The 17256-nt window shown below is 43.6% G+C and overlaps 1 protein-coding gene across 3 annotated transcripts in view; it reads right to left on the bottom strand.

Annotated features, from left to right (window-relative positions):
• si:ch211-250c4.3 (uncharacterized protein LOC100535981 homolog) overlaps positions 1-17256 on the bottom strand; it is a 184568-nt gene that overhangs the window by 125499 nt on the left and 41813 nt on the right. For all 3 annotated transcript variants that reach the window (XM_059653181.1, XM_059653182.1, XM_059653183.1), the window contains one exon: positions 8434-8587. The gene's annotated coding sequence lies outside the window, so the exon portion shown is untranslated. The remainder of the gene's footprint in view (positions 1-8433; positions 8588-17256) is intronic.

The raw sequence follows: 17256 nt of genomic DNA, 5'->3' as shown, positions 1-17256 counted from the left end.
CAGCTATCTCCTTTAGAGCTCTGGGGTGTAGTCCATGTGGTCAAGGTGATTTATTCACCTTCAGTCCAATTAGTTTAGGCAGCACCTTTTCCTTGGTGATGGCCACCAGAGTCAGTTCTGTCCCCTGATTCTCTTGAATTTTTGGGAGATTACTTGTGTCTTCCACCATGAAGACTAATGCGAAGTAATTATTCATTTCCTCAGCTATTTCCTTGTTTCCCACTATTGTCTCTCCACCGTCATTTTCCAGTGGTTCAATGTCCACTTTTGCCTCTCTTTTTCCCTTTATAAATGTAAAGAAATGTTTACAGTCGACATCTATATTACTGGCTAGCTTACCCTCATATTTAATCTTCTCCCCCTTTATTTCTTTTTTTTTTTGCCCTCTGTTGGTCTTTGTAAGCTTCCCAATCCTTTGATTTCCCACTGCCCTTCACCACATTATATGCTTTCTCTTTTGCTTTTATGCTATCCCTGACTTCCTTAGCCAGCCATGGTCGCCTCATCTTCCCTGTACCGTGCTTCTTTTTCCTAGGGATGAATTTTTGCCGTGTCCCCTGAATTACTCCCTGAAACTCCTGCCATTGCTGTTCACTGTCTTTACTGCTAGGATCCTCTTCCAGTCAATTCTGCCCAGCTCCTACCTCATACCTCTGTAGTCGCCTTTATTCAACTTTAATACCGTTACCTCTGATTCTATCTTCTCCCTCTCAAATTTAGAACCATTACCTTAAGCTCCCCTATCAAATCTGCCTCATTGTAAGGAGGTATGGGATAAGGGGAAATGTGGCAGATTGGATTCAATATTGGGTGACCCTTAGAAGACAAAGGGTGGTAGTGGATGGAAAATATTCAACATGGTGCTCAGTTACGAGTGGTGTACAACAGGGATCTGTTCTGGGTCCTCTTCTATTTGTGATTGTTGTAAATGATTTGGATGAAGGAGTGGAAGGGTGGATTAGCAAGTTCGTATATGATACAAAGGTGGGTCGCGTTGTGGATAGTGCAGAGGGCTGTTCTAAGTTACAAAGGGACATTGATAGGATGCAGAGCTGGGCTGAGAAGTGGCAGATGGTGTTTAACCCTGAAAAGCGTGAGGTGATTCATTTTGGAAGGACAAAATTGAGAGCAGATTACAGGGTTAACGGAACGATTCTTGGCAGTGTAGAGGAGCAGAGGGATCTTGGGGTTCATGTTCACAGTTCTCTGAAAGCTGCCACCCAGGTGGATAGAGTTGTTAAGAAGGCATATGGTGTGTTAACTTTCATTAATAGAGGGATTGAGTTCAAGAGTCGTGAAGTTATGCTCCAGCTATACAGAATTCTGGTTTGGCCACATCTGAAGTATTGTGTCGAGTTCTGATCACCTCATTATAGGAAAGATGTGGAAGCGTTGGAAAAGGTGCAGAAGAGATTTACCAGGATGTTGCCTGGAATGGAGGGAAGGTCTTACGAGGAAAGGTCGAGAGAGCTAGGGCTTTTCTCTTCAGAACGACGAAGGATGAGAAGTGACTTGATAGAGGTGTACAAAATGATCAGTGGTATAGATATAGTGGACAGCCAGAGACATTTTCCTGGAGAGGAGTTAGCTTTTACGGGGGGGCATAGTTTTAAATTGAAAGGAGATAGATATCGGGGAGATGTCAGAGGTAGGTTTTTTACTCAGAGAGTGTTTGGGGCATTGAATACATTGCCAGGGAGGATAGTGGAGTCAGCCTCATTAGGGCCGTTTAAGTGGCTATTAGATAGGCATATGGATGATAGTATAAGGTAGCGGTAGCGGTTAGACAGACCTTAGATTTCAGGTATAAGTTTGGTACAACACTGTGGGCCGAAGGGCTTGTACTGTGCTGTACTGTTCTATGTTTTTTGTTTTATTGCACAACACTAAACCCAGTATTACCTGTTCCCTCATGGGCTCCACCACCAGCTGCTTCAAAATGCCATCTCGTAGACATTCCATAGGGTCTAGGCCCGAAACGTCAGCTTTTCTGCTCCTAAGCTGTTGCTTGGCTGGCTGTGTTCATCCAGCTCCACACTTTGTTATCTCAGATTCTCCAGCATCTGCAGTTCCCATTATCTCCTTTTCTCGCAATCCACTACCAATATGATTTTCCCAGTCCACCTGCATATTGAAATCCCACATGATCACTGTGACATTGCCTTTCCTTCACACCTTTTCTATCTCCTGGTGTATCTTGCGCCCCAGCTCCTGATTACTGTCTGGAGGCCTGTAAACAACTTCAACTTTGGCTTTTTTACCTTTGTGGTTCTGCAATTCTACCCACACAGATTCTATACCATCTGACCCTACTTTGTTTATTCCTACTGATTTAATTTAATTTCTTACTAATATACCCCCTTGGCCCACCTGCCTGTATTTTCGATAGAATGTATATCCTTGGATATTCAGTTCCCAATCCCGATCCCCTTTAAACCATGCCTCTGTGATGCCTACCACGTCTTACCTGCCAGTTTCAATCTGCGCCACAAGCTCATTTACCTAATTCCTTATACTGCATGCATTCAGATATAACACCTTCAGTCCTGTATTAACCATCCCTCTTCTCATTTTCATTCATTTTTCCAGTGTCTGATTGCTAGCCCTTTCCAAGCACTGTTTGTGTCTGTGCTGGAGACTATAATAGCCTCTCCTGAGTTCTCCTTCCCTATCATCTCTTTCATATTTTTCCACATAGTTGAATCCACCACCACAGAAGTTAGCCTGCTGCTTTTTTACCCCACTGGGGCATTCCCTACACCCCCATTATCTACTTTAAAGTCCTGTTGACCAGCCTATTTACCCTTTTCACTTGAACATTGGTCCCAGCTCGATTCAGGTGGAGACCGCTTCAGCAGTACTGATTCTTCCTGTTCCAATACTGATGCCAGTGCCCCATGAAAACAAGCCCCTCTTTCCTGCATCACTCCTGTAGCCTTATTCTCATGCCCTCTGCCAATTAGCACATGGGAGGAGTCTTTGATGTTGGCAGCCTTTCTGCAGCAATGAGATGTGTAAATGGAGTCCGTGTGTGGGAGGGAGGCTTCCATGATGGTTTGGGATGTGCAGTCAACCTTCTGTAGTGAACTGGAGCTTCAGTGTTATACCCTGAAAGGTGCAGTTAAAAAACTTAACTCAAAAATATTCTCCAGGAAGCGAGCATCAAAAAGGACATTTACTTTCAAGGAGATGAGGGAATGACAGTTGAAAAATGCATTGATTCGGGAAAGACAATAAAGCTGTGTTAGAAATAGCTCAAAATTAAGCCCTGCTTGCTACTTCTCTGTTTCCCTGCTAGAGTCCTCTCCCAATCAACAACAGCCAGCTCCTCCCTCATGTCTTTGTAGTTATCTTTATTCAATTTTAATACCATTACATCTGATTCCAGCTTCTCCCTCTCAAACTGCAGGGTGAACTGTATCATATTATGGTCACTGGCCCCTTGGGCTTCCTTAGCCCTTAAGCTCCCTCATCAAATCTCCCTTACTTCACACCGTCAAACATTAAACATTGATTTTAACCCTGGAGGGATTGCGACTTAATGATGCACAAAATTAATTCAATTATATAGCCAGTTCTGAAGAAGGGTCACTGGACTCTAACGTCAACTCTGTTTTCTCACCACAGATGCTATTAGACCTGCTGAGTTTCTTCAGAAATTTCTGGTAGCTGTATTTTAAATATCTGGATTTTGGCCCTGATCCCAAGCATACCCGAATTCAGCTGTGTTTTGACTGGATTTTTTTTACCCTCAATGTTTATGTCAGAGCTATTTCATTGTTTTCAAAGAGTAATTGACCTCATTATATTGACTGCAGTGTCCCTTGAGCTACACGCCAGTGCAGTGTATAAGCTGACACGGGTGGTCAATGAAACGGAATTCGATTGATGGACAATATTCATTTGAGAGACATCAAGGATGGCTCTACAGCCTGATGTTTTCTGAAACAAGCAGATTTTGCTCTGTCTGTCAGAGATGACACTCACCTTTTGTTCTGATTTTCGGTTTTGAGAAACTCAGGAAAGAAGAGTCAAAAGACTGGAATTAGGCCACACTGCTCCCAGAATTCAGTGCTGTAGGCAAGTGGTCAATGGTCCACCAGTGAAGATGATGGAGAGAACAGACATTGATGGAGAGACCAAGTGGAGATAGAACATAGAACATAGAACAGTACAGCACAGAACAGGCCCTTCAGCCCACAATGTTGTGCCGACCATTGATCCTCATGTATGCACCCTCAAATTTCTGTGACCATATACATGTCCAGCAGTCTCTTAAATGACCCCAATGACCTTGCTTCCACAACTGCTGCTGGCAACGCATTCCATGCTCCCACAACTCTCTGCGTAAAGAACCTGCCTCTGACATCCCCTCTATACTTTCCTCCAAACAGCTTAAAACTATGACCCCTCGTGCTAGCCATTTCTGCCCTGGGAAATAGTCTCTGGCTATCAACTCTATCTATGCCTCTCATCTATGCAGCTTGTATGGAATGAGCTGTCACAAGTAACAGTGGGGGCTGGTACAATTATGACATTTAAAATACCCCTCCCATGTAGAGTTATTCAGAGACTTGGTCATCTATGTGTCAAAGGTCATTTTACCATTCTAAGGACTTGACTAACCTAACATTTCTTTATCATTTTGGGTAGAGGGTAGATTGATTTGGGGTTAATGTTTGGGCTTTACTAAAGTTGCAACTGTTTCCTTCTTCCCAGATGTATAACCAATTACTGTCCTTCTTCTAATATCTGGGCGTGAATGGGTAATGAACAATTAAACAACTCACTGGAAGGCTCCACAAATACCCCCGCCCTCAATGAGAGAAAGCCCAAAATGTCAGTGCAAATCATAAGGCTGACGCATTCACAGCAATCTGCAGCCAGAAGTGCCTTGTGGATGATCCATCTTCGCCTCTTCCAAAGGTCCCCTTTATCACAGATACCAGTCTGCAGCCAAACTGATTCACTCCACATGATAGCTAGAAATGGTTGGAGGCAAGATAATGCAAAGATTATAGGCCCTGACAAATTTCACAATCATACTGAATACTTATGCTCCAGAAGTTGCCTCACCCCTAGCCAAGGTGTTCAAGTAGAGTTGCAACACTGGCTAACGCTCAACAATTTGGAAAATTGCCCAGGAATGTTCTGTGCACAAAATGCGGAACAAATCCAAACTGGCTAATTACCACCCTATCAGTTTACTCTTAATCATCAGTAAAGTAATGAAAAGTATCATCAACAGTGCCATGAAACAGCACCTGTTCAGCAATAATCTGCTCAGTGATGCCCAGTTTAGATTCCGCCAGGGCTAATTCAATTCAATTCAGTTCAACACATTGGCACCACATCCACAAACATCCATTCCCTCCACTACCAGTGCTCAGAAGCAGCAGTATGTACAAGATGCACTGCGGGAATTCAAAGATCCTCGGACAGTGCCTTCCAAACACATGACCACTCACACTTAGACGAATAAGGAAAGCAGATATATGGAAATGCCTTCCAAACACATGACCACTCACACTTAGACGAATAAGGAAAGCAGGTATATGGAAATGCCTCCACCTGCAAGTTCCCCTCCAAGCCACTCACCATCCCAACTGGGAAATACATTGCAGATCGTTCACTGTCTCTGAATCAAATTCCTGGAATTTCCTTAATGGCATTATAGGTCACAGCACATGGACTGCAGAGGTTCAAGAAGGTAGCTTTCCACCACCTTCTGACGGGCAATTCGGGACGGGCAATAATTGCTGCCAAGACAGGAACATGTACGTCTCGTGCAAGAGTTAAAAAGAAGGAACTGAGTTGGCATTTTTCATCAATTTTCATAGCGGAAGACACCATCAGCCTACCAGAACCTCAGTGAGTGGGGGCAGAGGTGAATGTAGTGGCTAGCACTAAGGAGGAGATGTTGGGGAAGCTCAAAAGCATGGAGATGGATAAATCACCTGGAACCAGAAGGACCACACCCCAGGGTTGTGAAGAAGATTGCTGAGGAGATTTTAGAAGCATTGGTGGTGATCTTTCAGGAATCACTGGAGACAGGGAGAGTGTCAGAAAGGAAGGGAGGCAGAAGTCAGGAAATTATAGGTCAGCTAACTGACTCAGTCACTGGTAAGACTTTGGAGTCCATCATTGAGGTTGAGATTACAATGTACTTGGAAGTGCAGGTAAAATAGGGCAGAGTCAGAATGGCTTCATCAAGGGGAGGCCATGCCTGACAAATGTTAGAATTCTACGAGGAGATATTGAGTAAGTTAGACAAAGGAGAACCAGTGAATGTGATCTATATATATTTCCAGAAGGCATTTGACAAGTGACCTCACAACCGGCTGCTAAATAAGAGACCATGGTGTTGGGGGCAAGGTACTGTCACAAATAGAGGATTGGCTGACTGGCAATAGGCAGAAAACAGAGATATAGGGGTCCTTTTCAAGATGGCGCCTGGCTTCGAGTGGAGTTCCACAGGGGTTAGTGTTGGGATCACAACGATGCATGTTATACATTAATAATCTGGATGAAAGAACCGAGGGCTTTGTTGCTAAGGTTATAAATGCCACAAAGATAAATGGAAGGACAGATTGATGAAGCCAGGAGGCTGCAGAAGGACTTAGACAGGCTAAGAGAGTGGACAAAGAAGTGGCAGATGGATACAAAGTGAGAAAGTGTGAGGTTATGCACTTTGGTCGGAAGGGATGAGTAGATTATTTTCCAAATAGAGAAAGGCTTCAGAAATCTGAAGCACAAAGGGGTTTGGGAGTCCGAGTTCAGGATTCTCTCAAGATTAACATGCAGCCTCAGTTGTCAGTTGGGAAGGCAAATGCAGTGTTAGTGTTCATTTCAAGAGAGAAAACAGAAAGGCAGAAATACACTGCTAAGGCTGTATAAGGCTCTGGTCAGACCACAGTCGGAATAGTGTGAGCAGTTTTCGATTATGAAAGGATCTGCTGGCTTTGGATGGGTCCAGGAGAGGTTTACAGGAATGATTCTGGGGATGAAGGGCTTGTCATATGAGGACTCTGGTTCTGTGTTCAGTAGAGTTCAGAAAGATGAGGGGGACTCACATTGAAACTTACAGATCCTGAGAGGCCTAGATAGGGTGGGTGTGGAGAAGATGTTTTTGCCAGGCGGAGATAATTTAGAATCTCTGCAGTGTGGAAGCAGGCCATTTGAGCCCATCAAGTACACACCAACCTTCCAAAGAGCATCCCTGTAACCATGCATTTTCCATGGATAACCAACCTAGCCTGCACATTCCTGGATATATTCTTGGGCAATTTCGCATCACTCGCCCACCTACGCTGCACATCTTTGGACAGCTGGAACAACATGTTATAGTTCAAAATGACCTATCTTTTCAAAAACCTCAAAATGACCTTAAATATAACCAATTACATTGGAATGAGGAGAGAACTGGCTAAACTGGATTGGATAAATAGATACAGATGCATGGCAGTAATTAAAGAAAGAGAAACGATTGAAAAAAAGTTTTCAAAATGATCAACAAAAATATAACCACTGAGAAAAACAAACTTAACAAAACTGATACACCTGAGATACATCTAGGAACACTCTACATTGTATACAAGAGTCAGATAATATGGTGAATAATAGCAGTAAACCTGAGACTTGGAAATACTTATAAATTCAGAAGGGGAACCAAAAATGAGGAGATTTGAGTTTAAACACGTTGATCACATAAAACAACAGATTAAGAGTTTGATAAGAATAGCCTTCATAGCACATTAGTCCACAAACACGCAGACCAAGGGTTGCAGCTCGTTTTTAACCCATTTTGTGTATTTGTGGAAGGGAATATTCCCTCACATTGCCAAAGAGTCCATGGCTGCGGGCTAATTGCTAGAAAATGGAGTTAAGTACAATCAGATCTTTGTTGGCTGGCATCATGAAAGGCTGAATGGCCTCCTTCCATAAGTGTCAAGGCCAATGAGAATAGAGAACCGAACCCAAATTATTTACAGAAACATTGAATGTTTGGACAATACCATTTTTTATTATCTTTAAAAGAAGTCTGCAGGCCAAGCCTGGCTGACAACATAATTTCTGATCATGGAATTCACTGAATGCTGAAAGATTCCATAAATGAACCCTTGGAATGTTGTTTCTAGTAGGGTCGTGAGGAAACTTCAAAGCTGGAGAGTGACTTCAAAAGACAGACATGCGAGGCTATTTAAGACAAGATAACGTTTCAGGGCTTGAAAGGGTAGGAGAGGATGATATGGTCAATATTTAAAAAACATTTACTTGTGTATTTGTGATGCCATGACATTCAGGTTATGTACCAAGTGCTCGAAAATGGGATTACAATAGATTGGTGGTTGTTTTTGACGGTGCAGACTTGATAGGCTGAAGGGCATCTTTCTGTGCTGTAGATCTCTGGCTAATATAGTTAACCCTGCTTACCTGAAGATTGGAGGCAGAATGTCCTTGGCCATTGAAGTGTTCCCTGACTGGGAGGGAATAGCCCTGTCTGGTGATTGTTGCGTGGTAGCCATTCATCAAGTGTCGTAGCATCTGCACGGTCCCACCAATATACCGTGCCTCGGGGCATCCTTGCCTGTGACAATGGATAAATAAGACACTGACACCTCCACACCTGTTCATGGTATTGTAAGGATAATTGAGAGAACCATAGACCACTCTTTGAATGCCAATACCTCCACTGCAACAAACCATACCATGAGCTGATCTGCTATGTGATACAATTTGAATTGAATATCTATCACTCTGCTGAGCTTCATCTTACTGCAGCAGAGTTGCTATTTAAACAAACTACTGTGAACAACCTTCTGCAGATACCATTGTCTACACTCGCAGCAGTATAACGGGCGAAATGCCAAATTCCCAAAATGGAATAGCCCTTATCAAAACATTGGTCATACATTGAAGTGCAAGAATTCAAAGAATATTAAACAAAACCATCAGAAACTTTAGACATGTGGTTGGACAACAATTGTACCAAGCACAAACATGAAATGGTGTGACACAGCAAAAAACTGACGTCAAATCAGATTAATGTACACAGAAACAAAGTAACTCAATACTTAACTGAACATAGCTGAAAACACAGCACTCCCACAGAATTATGGACTTATTGGAAGATATCAGACCAAGTTCACTGTAGACAAGTCTGGGCATGTTGGTAAAACACAACAAGGATCAGAGGTTCATTAGGTCATTGTTAAACTCTGCCACACTTGAGCCCATTAATCCAATTAATCAAGATCTCCTTGTAATATTAGATAACCTTCTTCAATGCCCGTATCAACACCAACTTGAAGTCATGAAGTTGTAGAGTCATAGAGCTGTACAGCGTGGAAACAGATCCTTCGTTGCAACTCATCCATGCCAACCAGATATCCTAAATAAGTCTAGTCCCATTTGCCAGCACTTGACCCATGTCCCTCTAAACCTTTCCTACCCATACACACATCTAAATGCCTTTTAAAATGTTGAATATTGTACCAGCCTCCACCACTTTGGCAGGTCATTTCATACACGCACCCCCTCTGCATGAAAATGGTGTCCCTTAGGTCCCATTTAAATCTTGCCCCTCTCATCTGAAACCATTCTCTTGAGAACAAAGAACAAAGAGCAAATAAAATTACAGCACAGGAACAGGCCCTCCAAGCCTGCACCGATCGAGATCCTTTGTCTAAGCCTATCATCTATTTTCTAAGGGTCTGTATCCCTTTTTTCCCTGCCTATCCATGTACCTGTCCAGATACATCTTAAAAGACACTATCGTGCCTGCATCTACCACCTCCACTGGCAACGCGTTCCAGGCACCCACCACCCTCTACGTAAATAACTTTCCACGCATATCTCCCTTAAACTTTCCTCCTCTCACTTTGAACTCATGACCCCTAGTAATTGAGTCCCCACTCTGGGAAAAAGCTTCTTGCTATCCACCTTGTCTATACCCCTCATGATTTTGTAGCCCTCAATCAGGTCCCCCTTAATCTCCATCTTTCTAATGAAAATAATCCTAATTTACTCAACTTTTCTTCATAGTTAACACCCTCCATACCAGGCAAAATCCTGGTGAACCTCCTCTTCACCTTCTCTAAAGCATCAACATTCTTTTGGTAATGTGGCGACCAGAACTGTACACAGTACTGTATATGTGGCCGAACCAAAGTCTTATACAAATGTAACATGACTTGCCAACTCTTGTACTCAATACCCGGTCTGATGAAGAAAAGCATGCCGTATGCCTTCTTGACCACCCTATTGACCTGCGTTGTCACCTTCAGGGAACAATGGACCTGAACACCCAGACCTCTCTGTTCATCAATTTTCCCCAGGATTTTTCCATGTACTGTATAGTTTGCTCGTGAATTAGATCTTCCAAAATGCATCAGCTCGCATTTGCCTGGATTGAAATCCATCTGCCATGTATCTGCCCAATCCTCCAGTCTATCTATATTCTGCTGTAATCTCTGACAGTCCCCTTCACTATCTGCTACTCCACCAACCTTAGTGTCATCTGCAAACTTGTTAATCAGACCACCTACACCTTCCACCAAATCATTTACGTATATCACAAACAACAGTGGTCCCAGCACAGATACCTGTGGAACGCCACTAGTCACAGGTCTCCAATTTGAGAAACCCCTTTCCACTATTACTCTCAGTCTCCTGTTGCCTAGCCAGTTTTGTATCCATCTAGCTAGCACACCGTGGACCCCATGTGGCTTCACTTTCTCCATCAGCATGCCATGGGGAACTTTATCAAACACCTTACTGAAGGCCATGTATATGACATCTACAACCTTTCCCTCATCAATCAACTTTGTCATGTCCTCAAAGAATTCTATTAAGTTGGTAAGACATGACCTTCCCTGAACACAACCATGTTACCTATCACTGATAAGCCCATTTTCTTCCAAATGGGAATAGATCCTATCCATCAGTATCTTCTCCAGCAGCTTCCCTACCACTGACGTCAGGCTCACCAGTCGATAATTACCTGGATTATCTCTGCCACCCTTCTTAAACAAGGGGACAAGATTAGCAATTCTCCAGTCCTCTGGGACCTCATCCGTGTTTAAGAATGCTGCAAAGATATCTGTTAGGGCCCTGGCTATTTCCTCTCTCACTTTCCTCAGTAACCTGGGATAGATCCCATCTGTACTAGGGGACTTGTCCACCTTACTGCCTTTTAGGATACGCAACACTTCCTCCCTCCTTATGCTAGAGTAAGCAAACATCTATCCCTAACCTCAACATCTGTCATGTCCCTCTCCTTGGTGAATACTAATGCAAAGTACTCGTTAAGAATGTCACCCATTTTCTCTGACTCAACGCAAAACTTCCCTTCTTTGCCCTTAAGTGGGCCAATCCTTTTTCTAGTTACCCTCTTGCTCTTTATATATGAATAAAAGGCTTTGGGATTTTCATTAACCATGTGTGCTAACAATATCTCATGTCCACTCTTAGCCCTCTTAATTCCTTGTTTCAGATTTGCCCTACATTCCCGATATTCTTCCAAAGCTTCATCTGTCTACAGTCACCTAGAACTTATGTCTGCTTCCTTTTTCCTATTAGCTCGTCTCACAATTACACCTGTCATCCATGGTTCCCTAATCTTGCCATTTCTATCCCTCATTTTCACAGAAACATGTCTCTTCTGCACGCTAAACAACCTCTCTTTAAAATCCTCCCAGATATCAAATGTGGATTTACCTTCAAACAGTTTCTCCCAATCTACATTCCCCAGATCCTGCCGAATTTTGGTATAATTGTCCTTCTCCCAGTTTAGAATTCTTCCTTTAGGACCACTCTCATCTCTGTCCATGAGTATTGTATAACTTACGGAATTGTGGTCACTATTTCCAAAGTATACTCCGACTGTAATCTCAACCACCTGGCCAGGCTCATTCCCCAACACAAGGTTCAGTATGGCCCCTTCCCGAGTTGGACTACATACATACTGCTCTAGAAAACTCTCCTGGACGCTCCTTATGAATTCTGCTCCATCTTGACCCCTAGCACTGAGTGAATCCCAGTCAATGTTGGGAAAGTTAAAATCTCCCATCACCATCACCCTGTTGCTCCTACACCTTTCCATAATCTGCTTACTTATTTGTACCTCTATCTCACACTCGCTGTTGGGAGGCCTGTAGTACAGCCCCAACATTGTTACTGCACCCTTCCTATTTCTGAGTTCTACCCATATTGCCTCACTGCTTGAGTCCTCCATAGTGCCCTCCTTCAGTACACTGTGATATCGGCTTTGTCCAGTAATGCAACTCCTCCACCCCTTTTACCTCCCTGTCTAGCCCGCCTGAAGCATCGATATCCTGGGACAACTAGTTGCCAATCATGCCCTCCCCTCAACCAAGTCTCAGTAATAGCAATAACGTCATATTCCCAGGTACCAATCCAAGCCCTAAGCTCATCTGCCTTACCTACTACACTTCTCGCATTAAAACAAATGCACCTCAGACAACCTGTCTTTTTGTGTTCATCATGTGCTCCCCGACTACTATTCCCTTTAGTCATGCTGACTCCATTATCTAGTTCCCTACAGGTTTTAGTTACTACCTCTTTTCTGTCCAATATTTGGTTCCCATCCCCCTGCCACATTAGTTTAAACCCTCCCCCACAGCATTAGCAAAAGCATCCCCAAGGACATTGGTTCCAGTCCGGCCCAGGTATAGACCGTCCAATTTGTAATAGTCCCACCTTCCCCAGAACTGGTCCCAATGTCCCAAAAATCTGAACCCCGCCCTCCTGCACTACCTCTCAAGCCACACATTCATCCTGGCTATTCTTTCATTACTGCTCTGACTAGCATGTGGCACTGGTAGCAATCCTGAGATTACTACCTCTGAGGTCCTACTTTTTATCTTGGCTCCTAACTCCCTCAATTCTGCTTGTAGGACCTATCCCGTTTTCTACCTATATCGTTGGTGCCTATATGCACCACAGCAATTGGCTGTTCGCCCACCCCTTCAGAGTGTTCTGCAGCCAATCTGAGGCATCCCTGACCCGTGCACCTGGGAGGCAACATACCATTCGGAAGTTTCGTTTTCAACCACAGAACCATCTATCTACTCCCCTTACAACTGAATCCCCAATGTCGATAGCCCTGTCACTCTTTCTCCAGCCCTTCTGTACAGCAGAGGCAGCCACTGCACCGCTGCCCAAATAAGAGACTCCCGCTTGAGGTAAGCTTTTTAAACTGGGGAAAACCTACCTTCCCGGCAGCCACCTGGTACTCTCTCTCTCTATCTCTCGCTCCTCCCGAAAATGAAAGTTTTGGACTCTCTCACCCCAGGGAAAAGACCTTGTTTATCACCCCATCCAGTCTGCTCAGAATTTTATAAACGTCTGTCAGGTCACCCATCGGCCTCCAATGCTCCAGGGAATATAGCTCCAGCTTATTCAGCCTCTCCCTGTAGCTCAAACCCTCCGTCCCTGGCAACTTCCTCGATAACCTTAAACCCTTTGAAGTTTCACAACATCCTTCCGATAGCAAGGAGACTAGAACTGTGCACAGTATGCCAAAAGTGGCCGAACCAATCTCCTGTAGACCTGCAACTTGACCTCCTAACTCCTTTACTCAATGCACTGACCAGTAAAGGAATGTACCAAACACCTTCTTCACTATCCTATCTACCTGCAAAGGAACAATGAGCCTGCACTCCAAGGTCTCTTTGTTCAGCAACACTCCTCAGGACCATCAAGTGTCTAAGTCCTGCCCTGAAATGTCTTTCCAAAATGCAGCACCTCATATTTATCTAAACTCCATCTTCCATTCCTCAGCCCATCGGCCTGTCTGATCAGGATCCCATTATACTCTTAGGTAACCTTCTTTGCTGTCCACAATGCCTCCAATCCTTGTGGCACACTGTTAGTCACATGCCTCCAATCTGAAAAACAACCCTCCACCACCACCCTCTGTCTTCTCCTTTGAGGCAGTTCTGTATTCCATCTGATATAACCTTAATAACCAGTCTACTATCAGGAACCTTGTCTAATGCTTTACTAAAGTCCATATAGATCATGCACACTGCTCTGTCCTCATCAATCCTCTTTGTTACATTCTCAAAACATTCAATCAAGTTAGTGAGACATGATTTCCCATGCACAAAGCTATGTTGCTTACCCATAATCAGTCCTTGCCTTTCCAAGTACATGTTAATCCCTCCAACAACTTGCCCACCACCATCAGGCTCACAGGTCTATAATTTTCTGGCTACTCCTCACCACCTTTCTTAAATAGTGGCACCACATTAGCCAACCTCCAGTCTTCCAGCACCTCACCTGTGGCTATCAGTAACACAAATATCTCAGCAAGGGGCCCAGCAATCACTTCCCTAGTGCAAACTTACTAACCATCCTTTCTATATTCTCATCTTAATCACTTATGTAAATGACAAACAAAAAAGTGGGCCCAAAACCAATCCCTGTGGAACACTGATAACAAAGTGTGGAGCTGGATGAACACAGCAGGCCAAGCAGCATCTCAGGAGCACAAAAGCTGATGTTTCGGGCCTAGACCCAAAACGTCAGCTTTTGTGCTCCTGAGATGCTGCTTGGCCTGCTGTGTTCATCCAGCTCCACACTTTGTTATCTTGGATTCTCCAGCATCTGCAGTTCCCATTATCCCTGTGGGACACTGTTGGTCACAGGCCTCCAATCCAAAAAACAACTGTCCACCATCACTATCTTTCTCCTGCCATTAAGTCAACTTTGTATCCTATTGGCTTGCCCACGCTGAGTCCCATATGATCAAAGTTTATTAATTAGTCTACCAAACAGAACCTTGTCAAAGGCCTTACTGAAGTCCAAGTCCACAATGTCTACCACTCTGCCCTCATCAATCTTCTTGGGTACTTCCTCCAAAATTCAATCAATTTGGTGAGGCATGATTTCCTTTGCAAAAAAAAACCGTCCTGACTATCATACTCATGTGATCTTCAGACAGTTGCAGACTAAAGGTCAGACAAGCCTCTCAATTAACACGAATATAGTCTTGCCTCCAAATAAAGATCCCACGTTCTTGTTCTGCGTTCTGTTGTGCAATTTGTGTATTTGTGCTAAATAGAAAAATGCAATGCATTCTACCAGAATCACATGTAATCTTTCTCAGTTCATGCTTTTGAAATGTCCTCTTCAATTTCACCTCGTCTCTGAGGTGTGATGGGACCTGGAGGTAAGTGCAAGGGGAGGTGGTGGGGATGAAACAGCACCAAGGTGCAGAATGTGAACATCCACTCAAAGCTCATTCATTTGATAGTTCATACAGTGCAGAAAAGGCCTTTCAGCACATCGAGTCTGCACTAACATAACTACCACTCAAAGTGCGCTAATTCCAATTTCCTGCACTTGCCCCATATCCTTGAACGTTATGATATTTCAAGTGCTTATCCAAATATCTTTAAAGGTGCAAGGTTTCTCACCTCCACTACCTTCCCAGGCAGTGCTTTTTAGATTCCCACAACCTGCTGAGTTGCTCCTTACTCTAAAACTATGCCCCCTTGTAATTGACCCCTCAACCAAGCTGTTCTCTAGTCACCCTATCCACTCCCCTCATCATCTTATACACATCAATCATGTCCCCTGTCAGTCTTCTCTCCTTGTAAAGAAAACAATCCAAGCCTAGCCAGTCTCTCCGTATAGCTCAATTTCTCTAACCCAGGCGACATCCTGGTGAACCTTCTCTGCGCCACATCTAATGCTGTCACATCCTTTCTGTCGTGACTTGACCAAAACTGCACATAGTACTCCAGTTGTGGCCTGAGCAATACTCTGTACAACTCCATTGCTTCCTTGATATTATACTCTATGCCACAACTGATAAAACCAAGTGTCCCAAATGCTTTCTTAGCTATCCTGTTCACATGTTGTGCCAACTTCAGCGATCTGTGAATAACTACCCAAAGATCAGTCTGTTCCTCTAAGTTACCCAGTATCCTGCCATTCATTAAATACTCCCCCAGCTTGTTTCTTTGTCCAAAGTGTGTCATCTCATGCTTATCAGGGCTAGATACCATCTGCCAGTGGTCTGTCCATCTGACCAACCCATCTATATCTTCCTGTACTATACAATCATCATCTTTGCTCTGAACCACTCTACCAATCTTGGTCAACAGCAGAAACAGAAATTGCAGGAAAAGCTCGGCAGGTCTGACCGTATTTGTGGAGAGAAATCAGTGTTAATGTTTTGGGTCACGTGACCCTTCCTCACTCCACCTGAAATGTTAACTCTGATTTCTCTCCACAGATGCTGCCAGACCTGCTGAGCTTTTCCAGTAACTTCTGTTTTGGTTTCTGATTTACAGCATTCTCAGTTCTTTTCATAAAGGTTCCAGTAGCGCACTGCTGGACATTGGCCTCCAGACTCTGGAACAGCCTCCAAGCACAACAATTGTGTCGTTTTGGTAAAACAGTTTCTGATCCATGTCACCATGTTTCCCTGAGTTCCATGTCCTTTATCTGTTCAATCAGCCTCCCATTTGGGACCTTGTCAAAAGCTTTGCTAAAATTCATATAAACTACATCAACTGAACTTCCCTTATCCACACACTTGAGCACATTTTCAAAAAAATTCTAACAAGTTTGTTAGATATTGTCTCCCTCTGACAAAGCCACACTGACTATCCCTAATTCATCCATGTCTGTCCGAGTGATTATTAATTTTCTCCTTCAGAATTTTCTCTGATAGTTTCCCTACCACTGATATGAGATTCACCATTCTGTGATTTTCTGGTTCATCTTCTTAAAAAGTGAAACGATATCAGTGGCCCTTGGTCCTCTGGTACTTACCTGTGGCCAGAGAGGAATTAAAAGTTTGTGTCAGAGTTCCTGCAATTTCCTGCCTCACTTCCCCCAGCAACCTGGGATGCAGTTCATCAAGGGCAGGGATTTGTCCATTTTTAAGCCTGACAGGAACTTCAATACCTCCCCATTTCCCATGTCAAACTGTGCAAGTTTCTCACAGTCCATTTTCTTGAATTCCATATCCATGTTCTCCTTTGCCAGAGTGAAGACCAAAGAGATGTAGTCATTCAACTCCCTTCTAATACCCTGCATATTCTCACACAGGTTGCCCATTGGTCCCTAATGGGCCCTACACTTCCCTGGTTAGCCTCTCCCCTTTAATATTTTTATAAAATATCTTAGGATTATCCCTAATTCTGTTTGCAAGTCCTTTTTCATGCCTCTTTTTAGCTCTTCTAATTGCTTTCTTAAGCTCCCTCCTACACTTCTTGT

The sequence above is a fragment of the Stegostoma tigrinum genome, chromosome 20 (genome assembly GCF_030684315.1).
Source record: "Stegostoma tigrinum isolate sSteTig4 chromosome 20, sSteTig4.hap1, whole genome shotgun sequence".
NCBI classification, from domain to species: domain Eukaryota; kingdom Metazoa; phylum Chordata; class Chondrichthyes; order Orectolobiformes; family Stegostomatidae; genus Stegostoma; species Stegostoma tigrinum.
This window is presented reverse-complemented; position numbering and strand designations above follow the sequence as displayed.